The sequence below is a fragment of the Miscanthus floridulus genome, chromosome 3, assembly GCF_019320115.1.
Source record: "Miscanthus floridulus cultivar M001 chromosome 3, ASM1932011v1, whole genome shotgun sequence".
NCBI classification, from domain to species: domain Eukaryota; kingdom Viridiplantae; phylum Streptophyta; class Magnoliopsida; order Poales; family Poaceae; genus Miscanthus; species Miscanthus floridulus.
In genome coordinates, this window is record NC_089582.1 from 86,867,571 (window position 1) to 86,887,266 (window position 19,696).

A 19,696-nucleotide genomic window follows, 5' to 3' on the forward strand; every position below is an offset into this window, starting at 1 on the left:
ACACTATTTTCTCTGTTCATGTCGATTGAGGACCGCTCGTTGCTGTGGATGATAGTCAGATCATAGACTTATTATCTTAAGCACATACTTGCTTATGGGAGCGGGAAGACTCGTTACGCTCTTGTTGTTGGTTCCGACTCTTTCCGAACTGACTGATTGGAGGCGGGGAAAGGTGGAGGTTTAAGCACCATATTGAGACGGGGTCTCAAGTGTGGGGGCTTAGAGTCCAAGTTTGGATGGAGACCTAGACCCCGTGACAGAAGTGGAATTGTTGGTCTTGTTTGTGCCTAGGGTATAAATGGGGCATGTGTTTTGGGATACCCAGCTAGGATACATTGGTTTGTGAATCACCGTTTTCGTGAGACGGTACGACTTGGTTATGGTCTAGCACCGTAGTAAGAACTGGAAGATGAAAGATGGTGAAATGGTTCTGATTGCTCAACTCTTGCTCGAAAGTAGAACATGTGCTTACCTATAATGGTTAGCTAATGAAGTAATCATGACTACTAATTAAACTTGATCTTAAGGACATACTTCTAGTAATGCTTTTCGCAAACAAAAAGAAAACAGCAAACCCATATTGCCTATCATATCCCTTGGAGTCGAGAAACTATTTCCACTAGTCGGGTAAGTCTTGCGAGTACATTGTGTACTCAGGGTTTATTTTATCCTGTTGTAGGTGCAACTTGAGGAGTAGCTCTTGTGTGGAGGATTCTTCTGGTGGGCACAAATGGATCCTTATATCATTTCTGCTAGATGTTTATTTTTATTCCGCTGTTTAATTATCGCACTCTGAACCCTGGTATTGTAATAAATAATTTTCAAGAACTCTTGTTATATGAAATGGACTAAGTATTGTAAGCTCATACTCATTATTGGATTTTAGAGATAAAACATGGATTGATTCGATTTCTCCCGTGCGGTGTGCTCGACAGAACTGTCCGATGTAGCTAACTTTTGGGGTGCTTAGTGTCTTGTGGAAGACGAGCACCTCCAAAAGCGTGTTATTTCGGGTGGTTCTGCCACATGATTTGAAAGGTCCTAATAGCTAGAAGAGGGTGAATAGCCTATTAAAAAAAATTCTACAACAACGTTTAGCAAACCGGTTAGACAAATATGAGGTGAAGCGAGTGATGCGCTAGCCTACTAAAAATACAAGCCACCTACCACAATTCTAGTTTATATAGTCTCTATCCACACAATGGCTATGTCACTACACTAAGTTAGTGTGCTCTCAAAGGCTAACTAAAGAGCCACACTAACCAAACTAACAAGCTCTCACGACTAGCTACACTAAAGAGCTTGCCAACTAGTTTGCGGTAATCTAAAGAGAGAGTAAGAAAGATGGTTATACCGCCGAGTCAAGGAATGAACCAATCAATCATAAGAATGAATACCAATGAAGACCAATCACCTCGAAATCAAATGATGACACAATGATTTTTACCGAGGTTCACTTGCTTGTCGGCAAGCTAGTCCTCGTTGTGGTAATTCACTCACTTGGAGGTTCACGCGCTAATTGGCATCACACACCAAACCCTCAATAGGATGCCGCACAACCAATATAAGATGAGGATCACACAAGCCACGAGCAATTGACTAGAGTATCTTTTGGCTCTCCGCTGGGGAAAGGTCAAGAACCCCTCATAATCACCACGATCGGAGCCGAAGACAATCACCAACCTTCGCTCGATGATCTTCGCTGCTCCAAACCGTTTAGGTGGCAGCAACCATCAAGAGTAACAAGAGAATTCCGCAGCAAAACACGAACACCAAGTGCCTCTAGATGCAAACACTCAAGCAATGCACTTGAATTCACTCCCAATCTCACAAAGATGATGAATCAATGATGGAGATGAGTGGGAAGGCTTTAGCTAAGCTCATAAGGTTGCTATGTCAATGCAAATGGCCAAGAGAGTGAGCTTGAGCTAGCCATAGGGCTTAAATAGAGAGCCCCCACGAATAGAGCCGTTGGCTCTCTGTTCATTGAGAAATCGGGGAGACTGGACGCGCCAGTCAAATTGACTGGACGCGGGACCCCAGCGTCTGGTCCTCAGATTTTTGCCACGTGTCCCCTGATTTAAATGCTGATCACCCGATCTCAACGGTCATCAGTACACTTAAGTTATGATAGGATGTGCTGCTCGATGTGACCGGACGCTCCAACATTAGAGTCCGGTTATTTCCAGTAAGGTTCCATTCGTGACCGGATGCATCCAATTATAAGCAACCGGACGTAGACCTACCAAAGTCTGGTGGTTTCCAGAGAGCTCCCCGAACCTCTGTTTTGCGACCGGACGCGTCTGCTCCTGTATGACCGGACGTAGCACCTGAGTCCGATCATTTTTGAACTGCCACACATGATAGCTATTCCTCACGCTACCACGTCAGCGTGCGTTAGTACCGACCAGACGCAAGCCCTAAGCATCCGGTCACTCTTCGCGCCAGCGTCCGGTCATGAGACCAAGACCGCACGCTCACTGCTGCTACTGACTAGACGCAGGGTCAGAGTCCAGTCACTGCGTGACCAGCGTCTGATGCACTCTGTGAAACCCTGTCTTTTCTGTACAGGGCGCCGGTGGCACCGTCGGTGAAGTTTTGAACCCTTGCTCCAAAGTGCTAAACACAATGTGTATCACCTTTGTGCATGTGTGTTAGCATATTTTCACAAATATTTTCAAGGGTGTTAGCACTCCACTAGATTCTAAGTGCATATGCAATGAATTAGAGCATCTAGTGGCACTTTGATAACCATATTTCAATACGAGTTTCACCCCTCTTAATAGTACGACTATCGAACCTAAATGTGATCACACTCACTAAGTGTCTTGATCACCGAAACAAAATGGCTCCTACCACTTATACCTTTACCTTGAGCCTTTTGTTTTTTTCTTTCTTCTTTTAAAGTCCAAGCACTTGATCATCACCATGGCATCACCATCATCATGTCATGATCTTCATTTGCTTCACCACTTGGAATGTGCTACCTATCTCATGATCACTTTGATAAACTAGGTTAGCACTTAGGGTTTCATCAATTCACCAAAACCAAACTAGAGCTTCCAGGATTGCTCCCCTTATTCCCTCTTGAAGGGAGTTTTTATCACCATAAATTAGAACCCTTCCATTGCCAAGCCCAATTGTGGTGGCCAATTTCACAAATGGCCTACAATTGGCTTTTTTGTACTGGGAAGACCAAAATTATCTTGACAGCGACAAAATTTGGTCTTCAACCAAATGGTTGCCAAAATACTTGGGCATGATTATTTTTCCACTTGGCACCTTGCCTAGAACCAAACACACTCTTTAGATGTCAATATATTTTTATATCAAGGTTAAATGTTAGAGAAGTTTAACTTATGATAAAACTTAAATCTCTTGCAATTTGGATGAGGGGTGTATACTTGTTTCCGGTTTTCTGATTATTGAAGTGACATTTTCTGCTTCTAGTGTAACAAAAAGGTTGTTTTAGGTGAAAATGAGTGTAAGTCAGCCTATTTGGTTTCTTGTGGTGAAACTTACTCAATTTAGTACGAGTCTTTGACTTAGTATGAATGCTCATACTTTGAGCTAAATATTCTTTCAATGTACAGTGATATGAATGCCTCTCTTGTAATGCTCCTCATCATCTTCACTAGGTAGAGCTTTAGCCAAAATGACGATTACCTCTCTTAGCTCTCACAACATCGACAACTTCTCCACAAACATAGATTGAGGATTTCAAAAGACACAAGCCTCGGATTACAATTCTTGGTGAGCACAAGCACCTATAAGCATAGAGATATATGCAAACCTCACCTAACTCTTGGCTAACACCTAAAGTGATGCATTTATCAGCACAAATTAGCACTAAACCTAGCACCAATTGCCTTAGGGCAGTCCCAATGGTGTATTATGATGGTTTCTATCCTCATTAATTGACTTGCCACGTAGGCAAAACGCTGATATGACAACGTAATTAATGAAGAAAGAGGGCAAAAATCGTAGAAATGGTTTCCTCATGAAGAAATCAGGTCTTCTCTTGACCCAATGCACCAAGAAACCATGAAATCGCCATTGGGGAGAAACCACCGGTTTCTAGGGGGCTCGTGCCGCACTCCCATTGGAGGAAGAAGATAGAGTTGGGAGAGAGAAAGAGAAAATAATTATTACTCATAGAAACCATGGGTTGAAAAGCAGTACTTTTTTGGTGCGGTATCCTATGTTATAGAAACTACTAGTTTCTTTCATTGGGACTACCCTTAATGTTCACTTGATCAAATCTGGTGGATAGAGATCTCGAATATATAGTGGGAACCTTTCCTATGGCAATAAATGCTTTAACCAACACCAAATGACATGTCAAAGGGGTATAAATGGTCCCATGATAGCAAACTAATTGTTGCACTATTGTGCATTTTTCTGCACTCAACGTTTGATTCGGTGGTTAAAGTTACCCTCATTGGATCATTGGGTAGGTAGTGCCACATGGCTACCATTCGGCACTTGCATGCCATTATGTGTATGCCCACGTCACCGACTCGTCACCTTTCTTTCTGGTGCCTTATGCAGCATCTACGTTCTTATCTAGCGCCTTATTTAGTTCCACCTTCAATTCCTAAAAAGTGCTACAGTATCTGTCACATCGAATGTTTGCGGCCCATGCATGAAGCATTAAATGTAGACGAAAAAAAACTAATTGCACAGTTTGGTGAAAAATTGCGAGACGAACGTTTTGAGGCTAATTAGTCCATGATTGAACACTAATTGTCAAATAAAAATAAAAGTGCTACAGTAGCCCCAAATTCCAACTTCCTGAAACTAAACACGCGCTAGAATAAACAGATAAATATAGTGTCTTGTTCCTTCATTTCACGACAATATACGATGAGTCTCTGTCAATGTTGAGGTCTGCAGATCTTGATCTAGGGATACTTGGAGTTCGATAGTGGGGTTTACACAATGGTGATGGTCGCCCAACTCTCACGTATGAGCACACAAAGACTTACCTAGGTTCAGCCCCCCGGGCACGCGAAAACCTTACTTCTTGCTTTGAGTGTGTATTGAGGTCCGGAGTTCTTACAATTTCTTAGTGCCCTTCCCCACCTTTTTACAGATACAGAAAGCAGGAGTGGAGCCTTGAGAGGTCAATTACATACAACCAGGCAAGACATCGTTGTGCCTCCTAAGCAGATGGTCTTGCCACTATCTTGGTTGATTGAGGGACGAAGGGCGATAGGGAAATCCCGTTCCTATTGCGATTACAAGTCTTGGCACCTTTCTTCTTCTCCACGAGACAAACAGCCTGTTCGCTTCCTCGTAAATGATCGTAAATTTTCAGCCGGAAACAGTGTTTTTCTCTCACACCAAACCAACCAGCAGTAAATAATCTACGATACGATACGGCCTTCCGAACAGACTGAAAGGTCCGTGGGCTTTAATGAGCCATTGGTCCATGGCCACGGCATATAGTAAACCACAAGAAACGTGACCATGCTGAGATGGCTTGCCGGTTCAAATTATTCAAACATTAGCAAAAGCATGTGCACAACTGGAACACTTATGTTCCTGCAGATCCAGAGAAAGCAGCCATTTACCGTCGCAAAAGAAGGCAGGTCGAATTACTTCTTTCAAAAGGCGAAGATGTCTCACACATCGATGACCAGTATCTGCCATTGGAGTTATATCGTAACGCTGATGGGAGCGATCCATTTCTTAGTGAATATGATAAGAACTTGTTGAAGCAAATCCAACACGGTGTTGTCAAAGATGCCACAGTAGAGTTGTTTGCTTAGGGAAATATGCTTCTGTAACATCTTTTTTAAGGGTCTTATATTTTCCAAAAATGAAAAAAATGTTCATCCACTGTATATATTACGTGTACAAGTAAAGCTACAGGAAGGGCAGGCCTGGTGTAGTGATGAGAGCTGTCTCACCGAGTCACCAAGTCGTGGGTTCAAGACAACGTCTCCATAGATTTGTGGGGGATGACTTGTCTCGGTTTTTCCCTTCCCCAGACCCCACTCATGTGGTAGCCTTCGGCACTGAGTCTGCTCTTTTTTTACGAGTAAAGCTACAATGCAAGCACGAGGACAACAGGCTAGCACGAGGACAACATTTACGTAATAAAAATATAAAAGAGTTCATAATACACCTGTGGTGAATCAGCCACTCGATAAGCATTACTATGTCATAAAGTTTGGCCGAGATTAGCGAAACTGGAGTTCGATAGTCCACTGTGCTCACTTAGTGACGTCGCTAAATAAATCACGACTACAGTGGCAAGTGGTAACAGGCTAAGCTACTTCACCCTAGTAAACCATTAGAAGGTCCTCTAGAGCGTGAAGTTAGCCCTGTCCGAAGGGGCAGGGGCTCCAGTAACTTGTAGGTGAACCTACATGTTTCTCCGTTACATTATCAGTTAATCATATTCCTCCACTTATCCTTCAAGTCCACCTACAATACATCATACCACTCATACATTCATACATAAAACCCGTCAGTACCTTGATTGGCAACCACAGAAACTTCACTGTAATAACCAAGTATCCACCAGTGTTCTGCCGATGAAAACGTCAGGATTGTTATTTGAAATGTCCTTCCAATTGCCACTACCATAAACAATGAGAAACGTACAACAACAGCAATCTAAACACCAGTGTTTTAGAACAAGAAAGCTGAGATGTCAAACAATAATATATGAACATCAAGACAAAACATACTGTTCAACACCCTTTCTTAGTGTTTCTTCTTCTAACAAGCACCACTTCCTTGCCCTTCTAGGCCTATTTTTGTTTTCTCCCGATGGCAAAGGAGAAACTGGTACTCTCCTTGGGCTAGGCAAGTGCGGTCTACGTAATGATGATTCTGAACTCTCAGGACCAGGTGACTCTTCCCACTGCAAACAAGTGTTTTCTTTCCAGAAACATGACCAGAATCTAACATTTTGCGGTTGTGATACTAAGCTATCCTATAGGCTAACCAAAAAGTTATGAGGTATCTTGATTGAGCTTAAATTAGACTATAGTAAGTTTACGTTTGAGTGTAACACAAAGAGGGACTGTAGTAGAGCATTCATGATCCGAAATCCAAATTTCAGTAGCTACCTTACTCAAGTGAAACGCATATATCCTCAAAATATTTCATAACACATCAACCAGATTTTGCAGAAAACATAGGGTATGTAGGCAGGAGCAGAAAGTTCGTACTGAAAACTCAATCAATAGAGAAACGAATAAAATGTACACGCACAATGTTTAATGCAAAAATATTGACATGATATAGGCACTGATATCATTTTCAATCACAATGGAAACAAAAGCTAGTTATTACAATCACAAATTCAATTTAGCAAAGTTCATAAGCAAAGATAACTCTTTCAAAAACAAATGCTCACCTGAAAGGTCTGTGCTGTTGGGTTCCAATCCATAAGGTTGTGAGGTTTACCTGTACTTGGACCCTTGTCTTTATCATGAGGAGCACTCGGGCCTGCAGTGCCACAAGTTGTTGGTTGACCTCTTACTTCTTCAGCATTCAAAATAACGCCTTTCTCCAACCTTGCAGCCAATACCTCACCTGCAACTGCCTTCGTAGCTGGAAGCGGATCCTCCACGACACTGTGAAGGTCAGCACAGCTTGTTTTGAGCGCGTCAATCACCTTCTCAACAGCTGGCGTTGAAATTGGATTTGTATTGGAGGTAGGTTCTTCAAGCTTGCCGAGAATCTCACGTGTTTTTTCTTCCCCAGTTGGAGGACGTGAGATTCTCGGCAAACTTGAAGAATCTACCTCCAGTGCAAATGCAAATCCACGTGAGATTCTCGGCAAATCCACTCGGCGGCGAGGAGCTCCCTGACCCGCTCCTCCCTGACGGTTTGAGAGAAGGAGTTCCCGACGGCGGCCTCGAACTGGTCCACTGTGGCGATGACCTCATCGAAGGCGAGCGCGGGGGACCCTCCCTCGTCGACCGTGCGGCGCGCGAAGAGCGCCCTCGCGGCGGCGTCGAAATCGGACGCGGAGACTGCGTGGAAGGCCGCGACGGCGATGTGGGCGGCGGCGATTGGGGAGCGAGGGCAGGAGTTGGAGCGTGTCGAGAGAGGATGCGGATGCAAGGCTGGGAGCGCTCGGCGTTGGCAACTATGGCATCGGGGACTCCGTCCGCCTCGCTGCTTTCGCATTTGTGGCTACCCCGCATTTGGTGGTGGCGCTGTGGGGGTGGAACTGGGCGGTACAGCTGTAGTCGATGGGTTAGGGTTGCTGCTTTATCTATGGTGCCAGAGCATGGGCTTTTCGTGGGCCGGCTAGCTATAGACCAGCGACTTAGCACATCGGGGGATACGGGGGATGGATCCCCGTCCCCGTCCCCGTCCCCGCCCCCGCCCCCGCGGGCTGCTAGGGTCCGGCCGGCAGCGCGCGCAAAAAGGGCGGGAAGCGCGTGCGTGCATGCGGGTGGATCCCTGAGGCGGCAATTAATTTACGCAGATAAGGGCCCACCTCATCCGCGTTTTTCAGCTCACGCATGCAGCAAACAAAAAAAAGTCGTGAAAGGTAAACCAAACATCCAAATTAAATTTCGATTACATTATTAAATTTCTTACAGTAAATCTTTCAAAACAAAATCATATATATATATATATATAGATAAAATTTTATTAACGAACATTTACCTTACGAAGATAAAACATTTTCTTATATATCAACAGAGATGATGTTTTAGATTATGAGAACAATGTTCTATCTTCGTTAGAAAAATATTCTCGATTTAGAAAAACGGTATTCTAGTTTTAGATATAATATACATATAAATAAATAAACAAATAAATAAAGGAAAAAAAATTAAAAACACGTAATAAAGAAAAAATTAAAAGAACATCACATAAATACTTTTCAAATATCCTAAAATATACTATAGAATATCACATATATACTAAGTGAACATAACTAAATACACCATAGAACACCACTAAATACATTATAGAACATCGCATATATATTACGTAAACATCATTGAGTATATCATAGAACATCAGATGTATAATAAGTGAACATCATAAAAAACACCATAGAACATCACAAAATATATTATAGAACATCGCATATATATTACGTGAACATCACTGAGTACATCATAGAACATCACATGTATACTATATGAACATCACATGTATACTACGTGAACAACACAAAAAACATCAAAGAACATTATATATATACTACGTAAACATGACGTAACACAATATATAACAATAATGTATACACGTGAACATCACATATACTCCCTCTGTCCAGTAAATTTTGCAATCGTAGGACTGGAGGGAGGTAGCAATGCACATGACAAATGACCAAAATACCCTTGTATTTGCTCTGACGTACTGACCCAAAGTTCAGTTTTTTATTTTCTTTAGCGTTCTAGAGACATCCGTGGACTGTGAGGAAGAGCAGATCACCAACAGCACAGGGTCTAATGTGGGTCCCCTTGATGTGATAGCCTAGCATGATAGACCCTATGAATTCTACGATTGCAAAATTTGTTGGACAAATTTGAACTCTTAAATTGCAAAATTTACTGGACGGAGAGAGTATATAGGAAGATAAAGAAGTAAAAAAAATAAAATTATTTAAACAATTCATTAGAGCAAAACAACAAAGAAGAAAAATACACATTCAAAACATGATTAACAAATGATAAATATATAGAACAAATAAAATAAATGAATAACTTAAAATAAAGATAGAAAAATGAAATTAAAAAGAATAATGAAAAATCACACGAAACAAAAAAATAAACATATATAAAAATTATATTGTAGAAAATAAATAAATAATAAGAAAAGAAAAAGAAAGAAAAAAGAAATAAAAAGAAAAAACATAAAAAATATATACAATAAAAAGAATAATAAAAAATCACATAAAAAACGAAATAAAAACAAAAAATGAAACATGAAAAGAAAAGAGAAAGAGAAAGAAAAAAGAAAAGAAAAGAACAAGAAAAAAGAAAAAGAAAAGAAAAAAATGAGAAGAAAGGAAAATAACAAAGAAACTAACATACCTGTCCCATCGTAGCCCATCGATTTCCCGCGCGTTGTCGATGGAGGGATCGGGTCCGAACGTTTGGACCCGATGAATCTCGTGCCAGACCTGAAGGGCGGCCGTTTTAATAGGGGAATTTTTCGCGGGGAATCACGGATTGGTCCCCATTGCCATCTTTAGCATGAGCCGAGGCATTTTGGGGGCGCTTCATGCGGATTGGAGAAGCGACGGCAAGGATTCGAGCAAAGTGGGGGTGTTTAGTTGCCGGGCTGACGCACACGGCAGCTTTGCGAGGTTTTAGGGCTCAGGGGTTCTGGTAAGGAGAGACCCAAAAGGGTTTTTTATCGTGCCATTACAATTTTTCAACTTTTATTAAAATGCATCATTACATTTCACTTTATTGAAAACTTGTCATTATAATTCGATCTCTATCACATCCATACCCCATTCTACATTCCCCATGTAATTGGGCTCACTTTTAGGCTGCGTATTTTTGTATCTCCCCGTCTTGCCCCTGTGAGCGCGGATAAGGCAATCTCACATGGCCTCAATTTATCTATCCCACAAACCATAACCCATGCTCTATCGGTGGCGATAGGAGGCGGCGGCGGCGATTGGAGGAGACGGAGAGGAACCCTAACCACTGATGTAGGTCCATGGAGGTGATGGAGGCACCCTAATAGCGACGCCGGCTTCCTTCACATCTCATCGTCGTACTGGTGTGGTGATGATGGAGGACGTCGAAAGCAGGTACCCTTCCTGCATCCTTGGTCTCATTGTGGTCATCATAGTTGGGGATTAGAGTTCCATTTGCTTGCTAATGACAGTGGTCGGTGTTTCCATTCTGCATGTATACACTTTGATTTAGGGTTCAATTTACTGCATGGTAGGGATGGGATGCTCATGCTAGAGGTTAAAGTCCAAGGTTTCACTTCCAAAGACTCAGCTGGTAGGAAATCATACACAAAAGGCAGTGTGTTTAAGTGGGATGTGGAGTTTGGGTCACTGACACTTGACTTGCTATTAAAAAGTCTAGCAACTGAATTGAATCTGTCCACTAACTAGACACCTAGTGTTTGGTTCTATGACAAAAGACTGAATGAGGATGCCAGATCCATTGATGAGATACATATGCTTGATTTCTTTGAAATGTATAAGGAGGAGATGAGTTATCTGTCACACCTGATTTTAAGGATAAAATGTGATGTAAAATCTTATGGGCGCCTAGAGATCAGTAACACACATAAGCCGACAAACTATGAATAGTATCATTACAAGTGTTTATTACACCACAAATATGATAGAGTCTTCACATAAATATAGCGGTAGTATAAAGAAAAGATCTCTTATGGAAGCTCCATATCACAGGGACATCAACTGGTTGATCACAAGTCTAGTAATTCTTAGGAAAATCATCATTACCATGGCCATCTGTTACCCATCCGGGATTTTTATCCAAATAATTAAAATAAACAAGCATAAGTACATGTCGTACTCAACAAGTGTAACATGGGGTTCCTGAGGCTCAAAAGGCTTGACATAGGTTTAACAACATTCAGCTTTTAGTTGTCACAATTTTAGCATGAGAGTAGCAACAAATGGTTTCAATCCCAACATAAAACACATGATCAATGTAAACAAGAATAATGAATAGCATAAACAGATAATTCCTAGTGTTCATCTATTCCGTAAATGTTCCAAGGCCGCTCATGACCATGAGCACGACTGATATACCAGTTTTACACTCTGTAGAGGTTGTACACTTTCACTGTGACTCGTGATACCCATATGCCCGGGTTTGCAACTCCCAAAACACTTCCAAAGTGAGCAGGAAGGGGTCACTATGAAGCCTTTCAAAGGTTCATCTAACTAGTTAGGGCCATCAAATTCACTCGACAAACAGATATAGGAACCCCCCTATCGAATGGCACAATTCCATCATGGCTATACACATAAGAGTAGAGGCTCTCCTATACCCGATTCGGCTAGCCATTCTTACACCAATGAAGGTAACCACTAGCAAGCTAGAAAAGGTCCTCATACTAAGATAAAGCCAAAGCCATGTAGCCCTCACAGCTGTACCGTAAGTCCCGGATGATCATTTATAGATAAGTCCTTAGGGAAAGGAATCTGAAGCATTTAGAAAGTAGCTAAACACTCCAGCCCCTATTTTCAAGTTGCTAAAAAGTCATATTTTAATGTTTATTGCATATACCATTAGTCAAGTTATAAGATCATGGTTTAATTGAGCACTAGCAAAGCTACCCAATGCATATCCCATAGGTGACAAGGTATAAGTTCAATTCTAGGGAATCCCTATCAAGGTGACACATGCAACATGAATTTAATGTATTAAAGTGAATAGGAAACAAGAATGATCTCATGCTATACTTGCCTTGAACAAAGTATTCCTGCTGATCCGACACGTCAAAGTAATACTCTTGGTCTCCCATGAATTGCTCACCATTTATACTCGATAATCACAGCAACATACAAGCATCTAGAAGCAATCATGCATAGAAAACAAATGCTATAAATTAGAGTAGTACACCAATAGCATAAAATCAAGATGAAAAGTTTGGAAAACAAATCTACGTCTCACTACAAACATACAGACGTGAAAATAACAAAAATCAGAGCTAAAATGAAGAAGTTATGAATTAAAATAGTGTTCCTTTAGTAAGATAATAGATTAAATCCAACTTTGAATTTTAAAAGTTAAAAACATACTTAACAGTGGTATAAACATGTAGATTATGAAATTACGAACCTAACACAACTTGAACGGATCAAATCGGAGTTAAAGCAGAGATTTTATGGATAAACCAAGATTAGTGGCAAAACTGTAAAAAGGTGAAAACATATTTTAGATCTAACCAAAACAAAGTACGCTTTCAAAAGAAGAAAACGAAATCTAGAAAGACGCTATGGACTGTGGGTTAAGATCTAATTAATTATAAGGGGGTTTCATAAAAATGCTAGCGAAGGGGTATCCTTCGATATGCACCGTTGGATTAGATGCGAGCGGCCGGGATTGGATCGGGCGGTGAAGGTGGTCGGCGGCGAGCTCATTTGTGGTGGTGCCATGGCCGAAGCGGTGGTGCTTAGTGAACTGTGACCTATGGACCACCATTTGACGAAGCAAAAGCATGAGAAGCTAGAAGAATACGACGACGAACACAACTAGATGATTTACCTTGGCGTGAAGCGACGATGGGTAGCGCGGCGCTCAGTGAGGCGGACGACATTGGCGGTGGCTAGGGCTAGGCAGCGACGTAGCATCTCGGTGAGGCAAAAGCTAGCTATAGGGTGGAGTAAGGAGGCGGTGCAGGCTCGAGCGGCATTTATGAGGTGGGGCTGCCTTGGGTGGCACGCCACAGGACTCGTAGCGGAGATGGACTCATGGCGACGACGGCGGTCTCTGACTCAAACATGAGCGGGAGGATGAAGGAGACCCCAACAAGTGGGTCAGGGTAGTCAGTAAGATAGAGGGAGAACACGCGGGCGTGGCTGGACCGGCTACGAAGCTAGGCCAGTGCTGCTGCTAGGCCGACGTGGGGAATAGGAAGCCACGCGAGCGTAGGCCCAAGCGAGAGAAAGACAGGCCGTGGGCAGGTGGGAACCGGACGAGAAAGCAGATCGAAGGAGATGGGCTGGTGTGGAGAAACTGAAAGGTAGGCCGTGCGAAAGCAGGCCGACCTGGGCTGAAAGCAGGGAAGGGGAGGAAGGGAAACTCAATTTCCTTTTTCTATTTTTTCCAAAGCAATTTCAAAATGCAAATTCAAATCAATTTGAAATCTGACTTCAAACCAAGAAATACAAAATAATATGCAGCAGTATAAATGCACATACATGTTTGTTGACCTATATTTGATTTTATTTTTAACAAAGTCATTATTTTTCTAAATTTCAATGTTCACAATATGCGTAATTAAAACATTTCCCCCTATTTAAAATTATGCAAATTTTAGGGTGTTACAATTCTTCCCCCCTTAAAATGAATCTCGTCCTCGAGATTTGGACGATGCTTACTCAAATAACTGTGGGTATGTTTTTCTCAAATCCTCTTCTTTTTCCCAAGTAGCCTCATCTTTTGTATACCGATTCCACTGAACCTTACACATCTTTATAACTCGGCTCCTTGTAAGTCTTTCTGCTATCTCCAAAATCCTTATTGGAAACTCCTCATAAGTGAGATCTTCCTTAACTGTAAGCTCTTCTAATGGTATTTGCTCCTCTGGTACACGCAAATACTTCTTTAACTAGGACACATGGAACACATTATGTACACCTGACAAACTCTCAGGCAATTCTAACTGATAAGCTACTTCTCCACATCTCTCTAAAATCTTGAAAGGCCCAATATACCATGGTGCTGACTTTCCCTTTATGTTAAACCTTCTCACACTTCTCATAGGTGACACTTTGAAGTAAACATAATCCCCTACTTCGAAAACCTATTCTCTCCTCCTAGTGTCGGCATAACTCTTCTGTCGAGACTGAGTCACTCTCAAATTATCTCTGATCATCCTTACTTGCTCTTCTGTGTCTCTTAAAACATCTGGTCCGAACACTTGAGTTTCTCCCATTTGATTCCAAAATAATAGGGTTCTACACTTTCGTCCATATAAAGCTTCAAAAGGTGCCATATTGAGACTCTTCTCATAACTATTGTTATATGAGAACTCTGCATAAGGCAAACTCTTGTCCCAACTTGTACCATATTGCAATGCACAAGCCCTCAACATGTCCTCTAATATCTGATTAATCCTTTTAGTTTGCCCATCTGTCTGAGAATGATATGTTGTACTAAGATTCAACTTTGTTCCCAACGAACTATGTACTTGCTGCCAAAAATGAGATGTAAACTGAGTACCTCGATCAGACACAAATTTCTTGGGAACTCCATGTAGATACACTATTCTCTCCATATATAATGCAGCCAATTGGGGACCAGCATAGGTAGTCTTGATCGGTAAGAAGTGAGCAACTTTAGTTAACCGATCCACTATCACCTAAATTGAATCATAGCCTCTCTGAGTATGTGGTAACCCAACTATAAAATCTATACCAACTTCTTCCCACTTCCAATCAGGTATCTTTATTGGTTGTAATAACCCTGTAGGTCTTTGATGTTTAGCTTTGACTCTCTAACATGTATCGCATAAAGCAACATATTCAGCAACATCTCTCTTCAGTCCATACCACCAATACTTCTCTTTCAAATCCAAATATATCTTGGTACATCTAGGATGAATAGAGTAAGCAGACTCATGTGCCTCATGAAGAATCACATCTCGTATAACCTTATTCTCAGGCACACATAGTCTTTTTCCCAAACCAAAGAGTTACATTGTCATCCATACGGAAACCTGGTGCCATACCAATCACTATGTTTTTCGCTATCTCTTTCAACTTCGCATCCTGTAACTGGCCCTTACGTATTTCTTGCTCCAATTTAGGCTCCAACACCAACCCCACTACATTAGTGACAAAGCCCAAATTTAGTTGCTCAAATTCGGCACACAACTCACTTGACATAGGTGCCACTTGCACCTCATTAGCATAACTCTTCCTACTAAGAGCATCGACAATAGCATTCGCCTTTCTAGGATGATAGTGTACCTCCAAATCATAAACTTTGATCAACTCCAACCATCAATGTTGTCTCATATTCAGATCCGTCTGAGTGAATATGTACTTCAAACTCTTGTGATCAGTATAGATGTCACTTTTATGTCCGATAAGATAGTGCCTCCATATCTTCAGAACATGAACCACTGCTGCTAACTCCAAGTCATGAGTAGGATAGTTTAGCTCATGCTGTCTCAACAATCGGGATGCATAAGCCACTACTCTGCCTTCCTGCATAAGAACACATCTGAATCCTTGACGAGATGTGTCAGTGCAGAAAGTGACCAACACGTAAATATTTGTAGTTTTGCCGTACGTTGTGATCGGATGTGGCCTAGCACTCAATGACATAGGGCTTATACTGGTTCAAGCAACATGCCCTACATCCAGTTTGAGTCGGTCGGTGACTTTATTCCTGAGCTGAAAGCTCTAATTTGGTTTTAGTGAATTGATGAAACCCTAAGTGCTAACCTAGTTTATCAAGTGATCATGAGATAGGTAGCACATTCCAAGTGATGAAGCAAATGAAGATCATAGCATGATGATGATGATACCATGGTGATGATCAAGTGCTTGGACATGGAAAGAAGAAAGAGAAAAACAAAAAGCTCAAGGCAAAGGTATAAACCATATGAGCTATTTTGTTTTGGTGATCAAGACACTTAGAGAGTGTGATCACATTTAGGTTTGATAGCTATACTATTAAGAGGGGTGAAACTCATATCGAAATGCGGTTATCAAAGTGCCACTAGATGCTCTAACTCATTGCATATGCATTTAGGATCTAGTGGAATGCTAACACCCTTGAAAATGTTTGTGAAAATATGCTAACACATGTGCACAAGGTGATACACTTGGTGGTTGGCATATTTGAGCAAGGGTGAAGATGTTAGAGGTGAAAAGGAGTTAGTCTCGCTGGTCACAAGGTGACCAGACGCTGGTCCCAGTGGAACCGACGCGTCCGGTCAGTTGTAACAGCAGTGATGCTAGCGTCAGTCAAATGACTGGACGCTGGGTCTTGGACGACCAGACGCTGGATGGGTGTGTCTGGTCCTATTGTCGAGCAGCGCATAGAGGCTAGGGTCTCTGATCGAACGATGGCTGAGTCTGGTCATGCATGACCGGACATGTCCGGTGGGTGAAATGTGTTTCTAGAACCTTACTGGAAACGACCGGATGCTGGTGGCTCAGCGTCCAGTCGTTTATAGCGCAGCGTCTGGTCAACTGAAGTGACCGTTGAGTTTGGGACACATGGCTGTCGATGGGCGATCGGATGCTGAGGTCCAGCGTCCGGTCAACATGACCGGAGCATCTGATCAGCCCGCGTTGTGCCCAGTGAGGGGGTACAATGGCTCTATTTCATGGGGGCTTCTATTTAAGCCCCATGGCCAGTTGAAGCTCACACCTTTGGCCATTTTCATTGATATAGCAACCTTGTGAGCTTAGCCAAAGCCCTCCCACTCATCTCCATCATAGATTCATCATCTTTGTGACATTGGGAGAGAATCCAAGTGCATTGCTTGAGTGTTTGCATCTAGAGGCACTTGGTGTTCATGTTTTGCTGCGGGATTAGCTTGTTACTCTTGGTGGTTGCCGCCACTTAGATGGCTTGGAGCAGCGAGGATCGTCGAGCGAAGGTTGGTGATTATCTATGGCTCCGATTGTGGTGATTGTAAGGGGTTGTTGACCTTTCCCCAGTGGAGAGCCAAAAGGTACTCTAGTGGATTGCTCATGGCTTGTGTGATCCTCATCTTGTGTTGGTTGTGTGGCACCCTATTAAGGGTTTGGCGTGTGAAGCCAATTAGCGCGTGAACCTCCAAGTGAGTGAATCGCCACAACGAGGACTAGCTTACCGGCAAGCAAGTGAACCTCGGTAAAAAATCATTGTGTTCATCATTGATTCTGAGGTGATTGGTCTTCATTGTTATTCATCCTTGTGATTGATTAATTCCTTCATCTACACGGCGGTATAACCTTCTTGATCACTCTCTTTACATTACCACAAACTAGTTGTCAAGCTCTTTAGTGTAGCTAGTTGTGAGAGCTTGGTTGGTTGGTTGGTGTGGCTCTTTAGTTAGCCTTTGAGAGCACACTAACATAGGGTAGTGTCATAGCTATTGTGTGAATAGATACTATCTAAACTAGAATTGTGGTAGGTGGCTTACATTTTGAGTAGGCTAGCGCAACACTGGCTTCATCTCATAATTGTCTAACCATTTTGTTAAGTGTTGTAGAAATTTTTATTAGGCTATTCACCCCCCTCTAGCCATTAGGACCTTTCAATTGGTATCAGAGCCAATGTCACCGTGATTTGAGGCTTAACAACCTTCGCTGTAAAAATGGCTTAAATCAACAACACCAAGAAGCCACCCAAATTTGATGGCACAAATTATCCTTATTGGAAGTCAAAGATGACCACACACATCAAGTCAATCAATAGGAAGGCATGGAAGGTGGTAGAAACCAAAATTGAGATTAAAGATCCGGAGAATCCCACCGTGGCCGAAGAAGTGCTTCTCCAAAACAATGACATTACTCTAAGTGCTATTCATGATGCAATTGATGAAAGAACATTTGAGCAAATCAAGAATATTGAGGTGGCACATGAAGCTTGGAAGAAGTTGGAAGAATCATTTGAGGGCACTTAAGCCATGAAGGGTGCTAAGGCATATATCCTCAAAGAGAAGTTTGTAAGCTTCAAAATGAAGGAGGATGAGAGTGTGCCAGAGATGTTTCATAGGCTTCAAGTGCTTATCAATGATCTCAAAGCACTTGGAGAAGAGGTGAAGGACAAGGACTTCTTCCATAAGTTCTTGAGATGCTTACCTTCAAGATTTAGCACATTGGTCACTATTTTAGTAAGGAGTGGTTTGGACACCATGACACCAAACCAAGTGTTGGGAGACATCATGACCAATGATACATATAGAAATGAAATGAGAAGGAAGAAAAGAAGGAAAAGAAAGATGAAAAGAAGGATGAGAAGAAGAAGAGTGTGGCATTCAAGGCCATATCATCCAAGGGCAAAGCTAAGCAAGAAACATCAAGTGATGAAGATGAATCTTGGGATGATGATGATGATGAGAAGATGGCTCTCTTTGTCAAGAGATTTGGCAAGTTCATGGTGAAGAAAGGCTATCATTCTAGAAGAAAGAAGTCTTCATCCAAGAATAAAGAAGAGTCAAGAAGGTGCTTCAAGTGTGGAAGCAAAGATCATCTTGTTGCTCAATGCCCATACAATAATGACAATGATGATGACAACAAGAAGAACAAGAAGAAGGACAAGAAGGAAAAGAAAGATAAGAAGGACAAGATGGCATTCAAGAAGAAGAAGGGTGGTTCATATGTAGTTACTTGGGATAGTGATGCTTCCTCAAGTAATGATGATGATAGTGATGATAACAAGACCACCAAGAAGAAGGTTCTTGCAAGCATTTCCATCAATAAGAAGCCTTCTCTCTTTGAATATTCATCATGCTTCATGGCTAAGGCCACTAAGGTACAATCTTGTGATGATAAAAGTGATGAAGAACATGATGATGAAAATGAACATGAAATTGAAAAAGATAGTGATAGTGATAATGATGAACCTACTAAAGAAGAATTATTTGACATGCTAGAAGATGCTAGAGAACACTTTGACATCAAGAGAACGGAATGCAAAAGCTTGCGTAAGGAACTAAAAGACCTTAAGCTAGCCTTTGATGAGCTCAATACATCTCATGAGAGGCTAGAGCAAGCCAATGAGAAGCTTGGCAAAGCTCACAAAAAGCTTGAAAAGGCTCATTCCTCTTTGCTTGATGAGCAGAATAAAAAGAAGCATGTTGAAACTTGCAATGTAGGTTTAACTTATGATATAATTGATGAATCACTATCTATGCCTATCATTGTTGCTTCTACTAACCCTTCTTGTAGCACCTCTACTTCTACCTCATCTAGTAGTGATGGTATCACTTGTGATGCCTCACTAGTGGTTGAGAATGAGAACCTCAAGAAGGAGGTCAATAAGCTCACTCACACCTTAGCTAAAGCTTATGGTGGTGAGGACCGCTTGCT

General features: G+C 41.8%; 1 pseudogene; it reads right to left on the bottom strand.

Moving 5' to 3' along the window:
• Positions 1-6,143: 6,143 nt before the first annotated feature.
• On the bottom strand, positions 6,144-10,034 carry LOC136543982 (uncharacterized; annotated as a pseudogene).
• Positions 10,035-19,696: the final 9,662 nt, after the last annotated feature.